This window comes from Monodelphis domestica, chromosome 1, assembly GCF_027887165.1.
Source record: "Monodelphis domestica isolate mMonDom1 chromosome 1, mMonDom1.pri, whole genome shotgun sequence".
Lineage (NCBI taxonomy): Eukaryota > Metazoa > Chordata > Mammalia > Didelphimorphia > Didelphidae > Monodelphis > Monodelphis domestica.
Window position 1 is genome coordinate 27101047 of NC_077227.1, and position 11151 is coordinate 27112197.

The following is an 11151-nucleotide window of genomic DNA, read 5'->3' on the forward strand; positions in this document are numbered from 1 at the left end:
CCAAAAACAACTTTTGACACCTAATAGTTGTAAAACCTTGGGTAAGCTACTTAAAACTTACATGCCTCAGTTTCTTGATCTTTAATAAGGGAATAACAATTGCACCTATTTCCCAGGGTTGTTGTGAGGGTATAATGAAATGATATTTGTAAAATTCTTTGCAAACCTTAAAGTGCTAACAAATGCTGACTGTACCTTGTCCTTTGTAGTTTGAAGAGAACCGATGACATCGTTGGGTAATGCCTTAATTCATGCACGAATTGAATTTAAAAGTGACAGAGTGGCAGAGAGTCATCAGCCTCACTCTTTCTTCCAGTGGTAAGACAAAGGTCAGAATGAGTGCTGATGGCTCAGGATGGCTCTTGATGTCTCTGGTGTCAGACCAAGCACTAAGTTCTTTACACAACCTATTTCAGCTACCTTCATGGCCATTGAAACAAACTGCTCACATCCATTCCACAACGTGGTTGAGCTCACCAGCTAGAGTTGGTTTACTGGGATGGTGCCACTGAGCCTACTATAGCTACTTGGAGCCACAGAGAATAGTTTAGTCCCAGGTGGACACCAAATTAGATGAGCATCCCTGGAAGGCTTTGTAAAAATTTAACTTGATGTATAAATGTTAGTTATATCATATCCAAAAACAGTGAGATATATTGACTTGTACACTAGTTTCAGATTTAAAAAAGATATATGTACATGGGCAGCTAGGTGGTTCAAAGGAGTAAGAATCAGGTCTATAGGTCCTGGGTTCAAATCTGGCCTCAGACATTTCCTAGCTGTGTGACCCTGGGCAAGTCACTTCTGCCTTGGGAACAATAAACTATATTGATTCTAAGAGAGAAGGTAAGGGTTTCTGTTTATTATTATTACTATTTAAAGATGATACAAGATCTGGTTCCAGACATTGGCTGAGTGACTATATGACTTTATGGATATGCATGGTTTTCTTCTATGGAATTTATATTTTTTACTTTTTTTAAAACCCTTACCTTCCATCTTGGAGTCAATACTGTATATTGGCTTCAAGGCAGAAGAGTGGTAAGGGCTAGGCAAAGGGGATCAAGCCCAGGGTCACACAGCTAGGAAGTATCCGAGATCAGATTTGAACCTAGGACCTCCCGTCTCTAGGCCTGGCTCTCAATCCACTGAGCCACCCAGCTGCCCCATCTTCTATGCAATTTATAAGATTAGGTAGGTGTTTGGGGAGGCAGACATGAAATGATACTTCTGGGATCAGACTTCCAGGATGTGTAAGAAGAGTGTCTTGGATTTAGGTTAGTCTTCCTATGTCTGGCTTCACTCTATCACACATTGTAACAAAGAAGGTATTAGTCTCAGGTCCTACTCACTTGCATTGCTACATTTTGAGTAATACTGTTTCCACCTAGAAAATCAGCTAATACAACAAATCAGGGCATGGTTTGTTCAGATAAAGGCATACACAAGAAAATGTGGATAATTAACCTTAGACTTGAAATGTATCGTGTTGCCTACTACAGCTGCTTTGAGCCACCCTTGATAGTTTAGGGCCTGGTGGATTTTTTTTTCAGAGAAATGAGTGTCAATCATTTACCATGATTTATCCCTGATAATACTTACCTTTGATAAGTCAGTCACTTCATGGTTTAGAAAGACCTTTACCTAAAGTCAGAGAATCACAGATTTAGAAGACATCTCAGAGATCACCTTGCTCAAAATGTCAAAGAACTGCCACTCTACAGCTTACAGCAAATGCAGCAGTCATCCCGACATTACAGAAGTCATCCAAAGAGAAGGCACCATCTATCTCCCAAAGCAAACCATTCCATCTTCCATCTGTCATCATTAAAGAGTTTCCCTCTTTGCAGCTTGTACACATTGCTCCTTGTTCTTTACTTTAATTCCAAGTATATAATCTCTCTTCTCCCAGGATTGCATTTGATCTCCACAAGAACTCTGAAAATAGGAACTATTATTATTGCTTTACAAAATAGATAATCAAACTCAGAGATCAATAACTTGCCCCGAAGTCACACAGCTAGCAAGTACCTGTGTTGGAATATGAACTCCACTTTTTGCATGGTTCCATATCTAGTACTGCTTCCAGTAATAATAAAAAAAAAAACATTTCTCCCTTGCATTATGGATTATCATCAACTTTATCTAAATCAGGCCATGTGTAGGATCTAAAGAATAGAGATCTGGAGGTAGAAGGGATATGAGGCCATGGAGATTAAATGACTTATCAAAGGTAACTCATGGCTTAAGTGGCCGAGGCAGAACCCAAGCCCTTTGGCTAGGGAGTTAGTGGTCTTTCCAGTAAAATGCAATGCATCAGAAAGCACACTGAATTTCAAGGTATAAGGCACATTACTTAAATGAATAGGGGCGGCAATGAAGAAATCTTATGATTTATTTTTAAGAAGTGTAACAAAAGCAGCAGAACAAGCAATCAAGAATAATAGACACCAAATCAAATACAACAATTGATATCATTCCTCTCACTAGCAACTTTACATTTTGAAATAGAAATTAAAGTCATTTTCAAAAGAAAAAGAGTTAGAGAACACAACCATTAGGCCAGGTTTCCACAGCAACCAGCATTGAAATCTGGACTTTCTTATCAAATGCCCTTCCAAATGTCAATGATCACATCAGGAAGACCATTGAGCCTCTGGCAATTTTCACAAATATGACATTCTTGACATTATTTGGTTTTCAGAGTCATTTCCAAAGCAAAGCAACTCTCCCCTCCCAACAATACAGTGCTTGGTTTTCAGAGACCTTCACTGTCATCAGTTGGATATGCTGAAGTTTCCTGGTTGAAGAGGGTCCCCCAGTATTATCTATTCTCTCACATTTGTTTTGTTATTATTGGTTAATAAAAAAATCTCCTTGTTCATATATTATCTTCCCTGTTACTTTGCATATAGTTTGCATATTTGGGATTTATGCAAGGCTCAGTCAAGGTCCCACATTTGGGGGCTGTTGTCTTCTTTATATTCCTTTCATTGCATTTTTGCTTAGAAAAAAAATCTTAAAGATAGGAACTGGGCTTGCAATTTCTTTGAAATAGAGAACTCCGGTGTGACAGAAGTCCCTCTACCAACAAAGGTAAATAATTTCTCTTTAACTTATGTTTATAGAGTTACCCAAAACACAGAGAAGGTAAATGCATTTGATATGGTTAAACAGCCTTTATGTATCAGATCCTCAATTTGAATCCAGATCTTCCTAACACTTACAAAAGACCTTTCTATGCATAACACCTCTCCAACAACTAGTAATGTTTGTTCATTTTCCTGAGTGAAAATAAAAAAAAATAAATAAAATTAAGCTCCCCATTTATGATCATCTAGCTCCTTGATATATAGTTTTTTGGGAGATGAACCACTGATTCTATCAATTTAGGGATCTAGCAATGACATGCATATAAATGGAACTTTATTAAATGCATGTTGACTGATATTTTTTAATCAAATTAGGTAGATGGGGGTTGTGAAAGGAATTTTGGTAGAGGTGATGGAAACTCAATTATTTCCCAAAGAGAAAACAGCATAAAGAGATAGATATTACTTTAAAGCTACAAAAATATTATCTTTATTGAGATCATCTGTACCTGCAGGTAAATGAAGATTGATTCCATTTTCTTTTTGGCCCAGTAGGGAAAAGAAATAATGGAATTTTGAGGAGGGGAGAACAAGGAAAAAGCCACTCTTCAGTGACCATTGAGAAGCAGGTAGAAATTGGATCTCAGCTCCTAGCCATGAATTTGACATTTCTGCTACTCTGGTAAAAGTTGGTGATGCACCATGGGGAAGTTGAATAGCTTCTTATCACATCCAAGTTCCTGAAAGATCATAATGGAGGAATGAGAAAGGATCTCGGTAGGAAACCAATTTTTAGCATTACTATTGCATCCTCTGAAATAAGACTCTAAAAATAATCTGCTACAGAGATACTGACCACTCTCCCCACTCCCCACTCTACAATTCCAAGGTCTTTCACTTTTTGAGGTCATTTTGCTTGCCTTGTGGCTGAATAGTAGCCCTAGTAAGGGGTATAATAGTTATCCCTGCCCATAGGGGGAAAAAAGTTATTTATTCCAAATCTTGCTATCACACCTCCAAAAGAATTAGTTGATCAGGATTTACTTTCAATGTGAGTCAAACAATCATTGATTTCCAAGTAGGGTTCTATATATTGGTCACTATATGGACAGATCATTAATTAATTTATATATTTCTGTGGGTAAAATTTCAAATAAACAAAATAAGTACTTACTATGTTCCAGGTATTTTGTTAAATGCCAGAGGTTCAAAGGATTTGCAAGAGTATTCTTTGTACTCAAGGAACTCAAATTCTAATTGGAAACATGTAAATAAATAGGTATATATGAGAAAAATATAGAGTAAATTAGAAGGTAATATCAGAAGTGAAGGTCTTTTATTACTAAGGATTTGAAATAAATCTGTGATTATGTACTACCTTTGTGATCTTAGTCAAGAGTAGGTAAGTGACTAAGGCAAGTCATTTAGCCTTCATGGGCCTCAGCTACCTCATGGATAAAAAGGGAAATACTAGGTTTGGTGGCCTTTTAAGTCCTTTCAAGATTTAGATTTAGGATTCTAACAATGATTAGAAGTTCATCTTGAAAACACAGTTGGTTATTTTTCAATGGCCCTCCTTGGAGAGAAGAAGCCTGCTGTTTAAGTCCTAATCAGGCACATGTAAGTTGATGAGCCTAGGAAAATCATTAACCCCTTCTCTCTAAAATAGGAATAATAAGAGCACTTACCTCCCATGCTTCAGAAGGCTCAGTCACAGAAGTTAGTAGATAATAGAACAACAATTGAAATTCAGCATCTGTGGCTCTCCTCCCAGAAGTCTTTCCACTAAACCACACTGGACATTTTGTAAGGCTCACACCCACCAAATAACACAAGTGAAATATTTATTTTAATGGGTTAAAATGCTATATAAAAATCAACTGATGTTTTATGTTATTCATACTTTCATAGGATTGGAGATTAGATATATGAAAAGGGCTCCAGTAATCATGATGTTTGACCTAAGCATTATTTGTCTAAATTCTTAATATTGGTTTTCCTGTTGATGGTTCTTGTTATATGCATCTCATTCCAACAATTACATTACTTGATTGGTACCCAATTTAATGATATTGTTCTTCCTCACATCAAAATAAGATTCTGATAAATGAATCTTAAAAGAGCTCCATATATTAACTATTTGATTTTCTTTTTCCAAGGAAACTGCCATGACCTCTTCCAAAATTGGAATAATAATAATAATTCTCAGCCATTGCCTGGAAAGAATACAGTAAAGGAATATTTGATTTAGAATCAAGAAACCTGGGTTCAAATAGTTTGGGGGCACTTAGCTGTAGGACTTTGAGAAATAGTGTAATCACTTTGAGTATTGCTTTCCTTCAATATAAAATAAGGATGTTAGTCTACCTGATGCTTAATTTGTCCTTGAGAATGAAATCAGAATTCCCAAAAGTTTGTGATCCTTTAATTTGGCAACTTATTTAAATATCTCTTTCATGATCCTAAAAGGCAACCTTGGGATGAAATGGGAAAGATCCTTTCTCACCACAATTCATTCACTAATTTCGTATACTTATCTAAATTTTTCCATTCCTCTCTCAACTATTCTGACTTCTCTGGGAAAATATAACACTTTATTTAATTCAATTTTTCAGCTTGAAAAAACTTTCTTTGATTTTTACAAGAAACTGTTTCAATTACTTTCTATTGAGTGAGAAATATTTCAGTTGGAAGTAACTACATGGGAAACTGCTTTCATTTCATTCTAATCATGTTGTGCTTTTGAAATTACTCCCAGAGACATATTCTGAGTATAAACAATTATTCTTCTCCATGTATTTCTGTTTTTCATTTGGAAATCGAACCTCTATGCAACAGCTCGATCTTCCTCTGACTGCATAAGCATCTTTAACTAATCAAGTTGAGTATAATTTCTGAGTGAAGGTCCTTATGAAGGCAAAGTCAAGGAAGACCCTATTTCAAGATGATAAATTTGAGTCTAAACAAGCCATTTAAACTGCTTGTCTTTCCTGACTTCCAGGCAAATTTCATAGGATCATAGAAGATAAGATTCCAATATCCCAATAGAAATCATTGATAGATCCCACTCATTTTTGCACATGAGGAAGTCAACATGAGGAGGGTTTAGTGATTTGCCCAGTCACACAAGACTGATATTTGATCCTTTATTTTCTAAGTCCACTTACAGAATTTTATTTTCCACAATACCCTGATAATCACAGAGAACCAGGAAACTCAGTATAAGTGGAGTCACACCTGCATTTAGTAGAAGTCATCAATCAAACCCACTCATTTTTGCAGGTGAGGAAGTCAAAGCCAGGAGGGTTTAATGGTTTGCTCTAAACTCTAATATACAAGCAAACATTTTTATTGAGCACCTACCATGTGCCAAGCACTATTCAATACCTACTCAAAAGAACCTTATAGTCTTTTAGAATCTAGAATCATTAATTCTAATTTTTTATTCTAATTTAATTTATTTTAATTAATTATTCTAATTTAATTCTAATAATTAATTCTAATCAATGAACAAATTTAAATCTATACAGAACAAATGTAAATATAATCAATACAAATTTATACAAAATAATTTTAAAGATATCTCGGGGTAGATGACATGAGCAACTGAGGAAGAGGGAAATTTTCATGCAAAAGTACTATCTGGGGGGCCAGCTGAGTAGCTCAGTGGATTAAGTACCAGACCTAGAGATGGGAGGACCTAGGTACAAATATGGCCTTAGACACTTCCCAACTGTGTGACCCTGGGCAAGTCACTTAACCCCCATTGTCTAGCCCTTACCACTCTTCTGCCTTGGAACCACTTTGGACCAATACACAGTATTGGTTCCAAGGTAGAAGGTAAGGGTTTAAAAAAATAACGATACAATCTGGAACATGTCATAAAGGAAGATAGAGACTCTATGAAGTCCTAGGTAATATGGGCATTGGGAAAAGGCTGTGAGAAGGCACAGAGATAAGATACAAAATGACTTTGTTTAGTTTATTTGTCATCTTTTCTTTCATATTGTTGAATGATATATTTATGTCTAGCTTTCAAATCCTACCCTCATCACTTATTACCTATGTAACTTCTGAGTCCCTTAACCTTTCAGGACATTAGTTCCTTATCTCTAAAATGAAGATGTTGGACCACATGACTTATAAGACTCCTTCCATTTTTAATGCTTAATAGCCCTCTGTCTCTTAATTGATGTTAATAACATTATGCATTTTATATTTCTTCTTCTCTTCCAAATGTCTATTTGCTTCTTATTTTCAAATTGCATCTCTGCCACTAAAATCTTTGTGAGCTTTTACAGATCACTTTACCTCTGATCTCCTAATCTCCGACCTCAGTTTTATACTTATTTGTAAAATGGAAGTCTAGATATCTGAGATAGTTAGACCTATATCGCTATTTATGGAAAAACAAACATATATGTACACATATATACATATTGCAAACATGTGCAGATTAATTAATACTTAACAATTAAACCCTTTTTTACTGTCATTTGATTAAAAAATCTAAAGAATCTTTCCTTTTTTCTATACCTTTACCTTTTGTCTTAGTTCCAGGCAGAAGTGTGATAATGGTTAGGGAATTAGGGTTAAGTGACTTGTCCAGGGTCACACAGTTGGGAAGTATATGAAGCTAGATTTTAACTCAGGTCCTCCCAATTAAGGAATGGTGCTCTATCCATGATTCTACCTAGCTGCCCCTCTTTAATTTTAAATAGGCTACATACATTCTTCATATTCAAGAATTATTTCTTTAAGTAAATGAGAATACTTTTTCAATTCCTAAAGCTGTGGTATTTCACAGCCAAGTATTACTCAGGTAACTGGACCTGTCGTCAAAAAAGGTCATAAGCAGCTTCTTCCAAAGTCCACTAGGTTTCTTAAGAATATATCTTCACACTTTTTCTTAATTTTAATTAAGGGGATCTGAAGTATTTTCTTAATTTTGAAATAAAACTCGTAAGATCAGACTCCATTCTTTAACAACAACAAAGATGACGACAACAACAATGACAAGATGCAGTAGCAATTGAAGGAGAGAACACCTGCCTCAGTTTTGCTTAGGTAAGGCACTTCCAATAATGACTCATCTTGGCCTCTGTCTTCTGCAATAGTTTATGACTGTCACTCTCAAAGTCATTTAATAGCTGCACTAGATCAGAATCAAAATGCACATATGACGTTTAGCTTGCTCTTTGTATTATAGCTTAAGTCAGCATTGGTCATGGTTGAACACACTGAGAGTTGATGTGATAGCTCCGACCCAACTGGTAAAGTGTTGTTGCTTTCATTTCTGACTTGATATAACTCCATTTTTTTCCTTTGCCTAGCAGCAACTATTGAGGCAGTCCTTTGAAATTACTTCATTATGCTATTGTTGATGCTGGTTTGACATTATAGATCCATAAACTGATATACTTGGAAAAGCCTGTAGAAAGTGCTTTGTCCTCTTCCTGAGTATTACAGGGGGTTGAGGGGAAATTGTGTCAAAAAGTAATTGTAACAAATCTGAGACTCAGAGAAAGAAATGGCATGCATATAATCAATGAATTTTTCATATCAAATGGACATTGGCTATTATGATTATTATTATTGTTTCTTTTTTTAGAGTATCTGGCCTTTTCACCTCAATAGTGTGAGAAATCATATGTTCTTCCCATTCACTAAAATAAATCAACTCAACTATAATTTATAGACTTAGAAAGTATAATGGAATACTCAGGGATTAACTGTTTTAACTGACTATAGTAATGATATTCTAGTGAAAGGAGAGAATCATGATCAAGAATCTAGAAGAGAACCTGCATAATAAGCAGGTACTACCAAAGCTTTGAAAAAGTAAGCCAGTCGTGAATTCAACATGGCTAATGTGTCACAGTCAGAAACAGAACAGTAGCAAAAGCTGTTGACCATCCTAGAATTGATTTATCAAGTCCTGAGGCACCATGGCTGGGCCAATCAAATGGAATCCTGACTCAGTCTATGGGAAGAACCAATCTGGACACCTTGGCCATGCACTTCAGAGCCCCAATCCGGCTCCCTGAGAATATGTCAGTGCAGATGACAATCATCGATAACAGAAAAAAAATCTGTTGCATTCCACCCATGTAGTAGAGGAGCTGCCCACTATCACCAAAATGATGAGGGGAAGATTTGGATGAGATGCCATCCATGCTCTTTGACCACACTCCCCATGAAGCTCCATGTAGTGAAGAAGTCTCTTATCCTGTTTATGAACAAACACCTCAGTAAGTTCAACTCAGAGGTAATGGAGCTGGAAGCACAATTTGTAGATGGCAGGTATCTTATTTTGTCCATGGGCCTGCTGAAAAGATATTTTATTCCTCTCCATGATTCCTACTTATTTCTAGAAAATTTTGATCAGAAGGTCCACAACATTTCATTTGCTTTTGAACTCATGTAATATGGAAGGCTCTGGAAACAATAGGCTTGCTAGAAGTTGACATCAACTTGGATCTCACATTTACCTTGAGTGTTTTATAAAACCTATTAGCCAAGTACAAAAATATCAAGTGATCCAAGAAGCTGATGCAAAACTCCTAAATTTTCCTGAAGGGAAACCATGACTTAGTCTCTCTTTTCTGCCTTAGACATGCTTGCTTGATTTAATGATTCTTTGGAATTTTCTTTCTCCTCTTTGGTGTTAATGAACTGTCTCCTTGGTGTTAAGCAACAAAGCCCACTGGAAATGTATGCCAGGAGTTGGGGACCTTCCCACCTTCAAATACTGGATCATCCTCCTGCTTTGCCCTTAGGATAGTAAAAGATCAAACTATGCTCCCACCAGAGGCCACCTGTACTGATCTAGGATGAAGCTCCCAGCATCTCTGAGCATGTCCAAATACACTCACTGGTTCTTCCTCACTTTCACACTATTTTAGCTCCAAAATTTCTGAGTCTGGAAGTTACTTTTAAACTTGCTTTTTCTAGGAAGGAAGGAAGGAAGGAAGGAAGGAAGGAAGGAAGGAAGGAAGGAAGGAAGGAAAGAAAAAATAGGTCACAGATTTTATGTGATAGTAGAATTTACTTTCAGTATTTCAGTATTCAATTAGAAAGAAAGAAGTTTATAGTATATCAGGGATAATCTCAAATGTATCCTTGTAAGAAAAAAGGGAATGTAGAAATAATTTTATAACTATGTTATACTATTAAAATTAATAAATCTTCTCCCTTTATCTTTCCTATGTCTGTGTTAAGTCAGAGATTTTATTTTATTTCATATTGGGAAGGAGATATTAGAAGATTTAATGAAAATCAAGGGTTATTGGGACCAAAAAACGTTGAGAATTCATTCATAAAGAGACTTCCATGGCTGCTCTCAGTTCTGAATTTTCATGGGAAAACATGATTCAATATTAGCAGCTCTTCCTTTCTATGAGCTGATAACATACACAAATGTAAATTCTGTCTTGAATTCCTTTAAAATCTAGTGATTTGACTGTGTACTAGCAGTAACTGTATATGTCTGAATGATTTTCTTGCTTGCCTAGGTGGAAAATGCTCTTAGCACATCACAGATTATAAGAATATAAGCATGGAATGTGAAGAACAGTATATTTAAACAAGTCAGACTATATGGAATATATTTTCATAGAAAATATGATTATTCCAGCTACAGAGAAAATAAATTAGCATAAACCCAAAACAGCCTATAATGTGAATGGAGTTGTGACTGCCATTCAACATTTTTATATTCTACTCAAATCAGTTAATGTCCAAAATATACTTTACCCACACAATGCTTGATAAAAATGGAAAATATGACAGAGTAGTGTTTTAATGCAAGTGAAGTAATCATTTTCTATATCTTTAAACATTCATGACTATCATCTAGTCTGGTTGGGACTGGCCTAGTACCACTATCAGTTCAGTATAATTTCATAGAAATTGATACTTTAATGAAACACTTTTGCATTTCTGCTGCAGAAAAAAAATTGCTTTTGCCCTTTGTTCTTAGATTTCACTTTCATCCTGTCTTTATTCTGGATTTCATGCTCAATTTCTCAAAAAAGATCTGTTTGTTGGTGTGGGATTC

At 35.8% G+C, this 11151-nt stretch overlaps 1 pseudogene; it reads left to right on the forward strand.

Annotated features, from left to right (window-relative positions):
• Window positions 1-223: 223 nt before the first annotated feature.
• LOC100617504 (beta-parvin-like) lies at window positions 224-9632 on the forward strand (annotated as a pseudogene).
• The last annotated feature ends 1519 nt before the right edge of the window (window positions 9633-11151 follow it).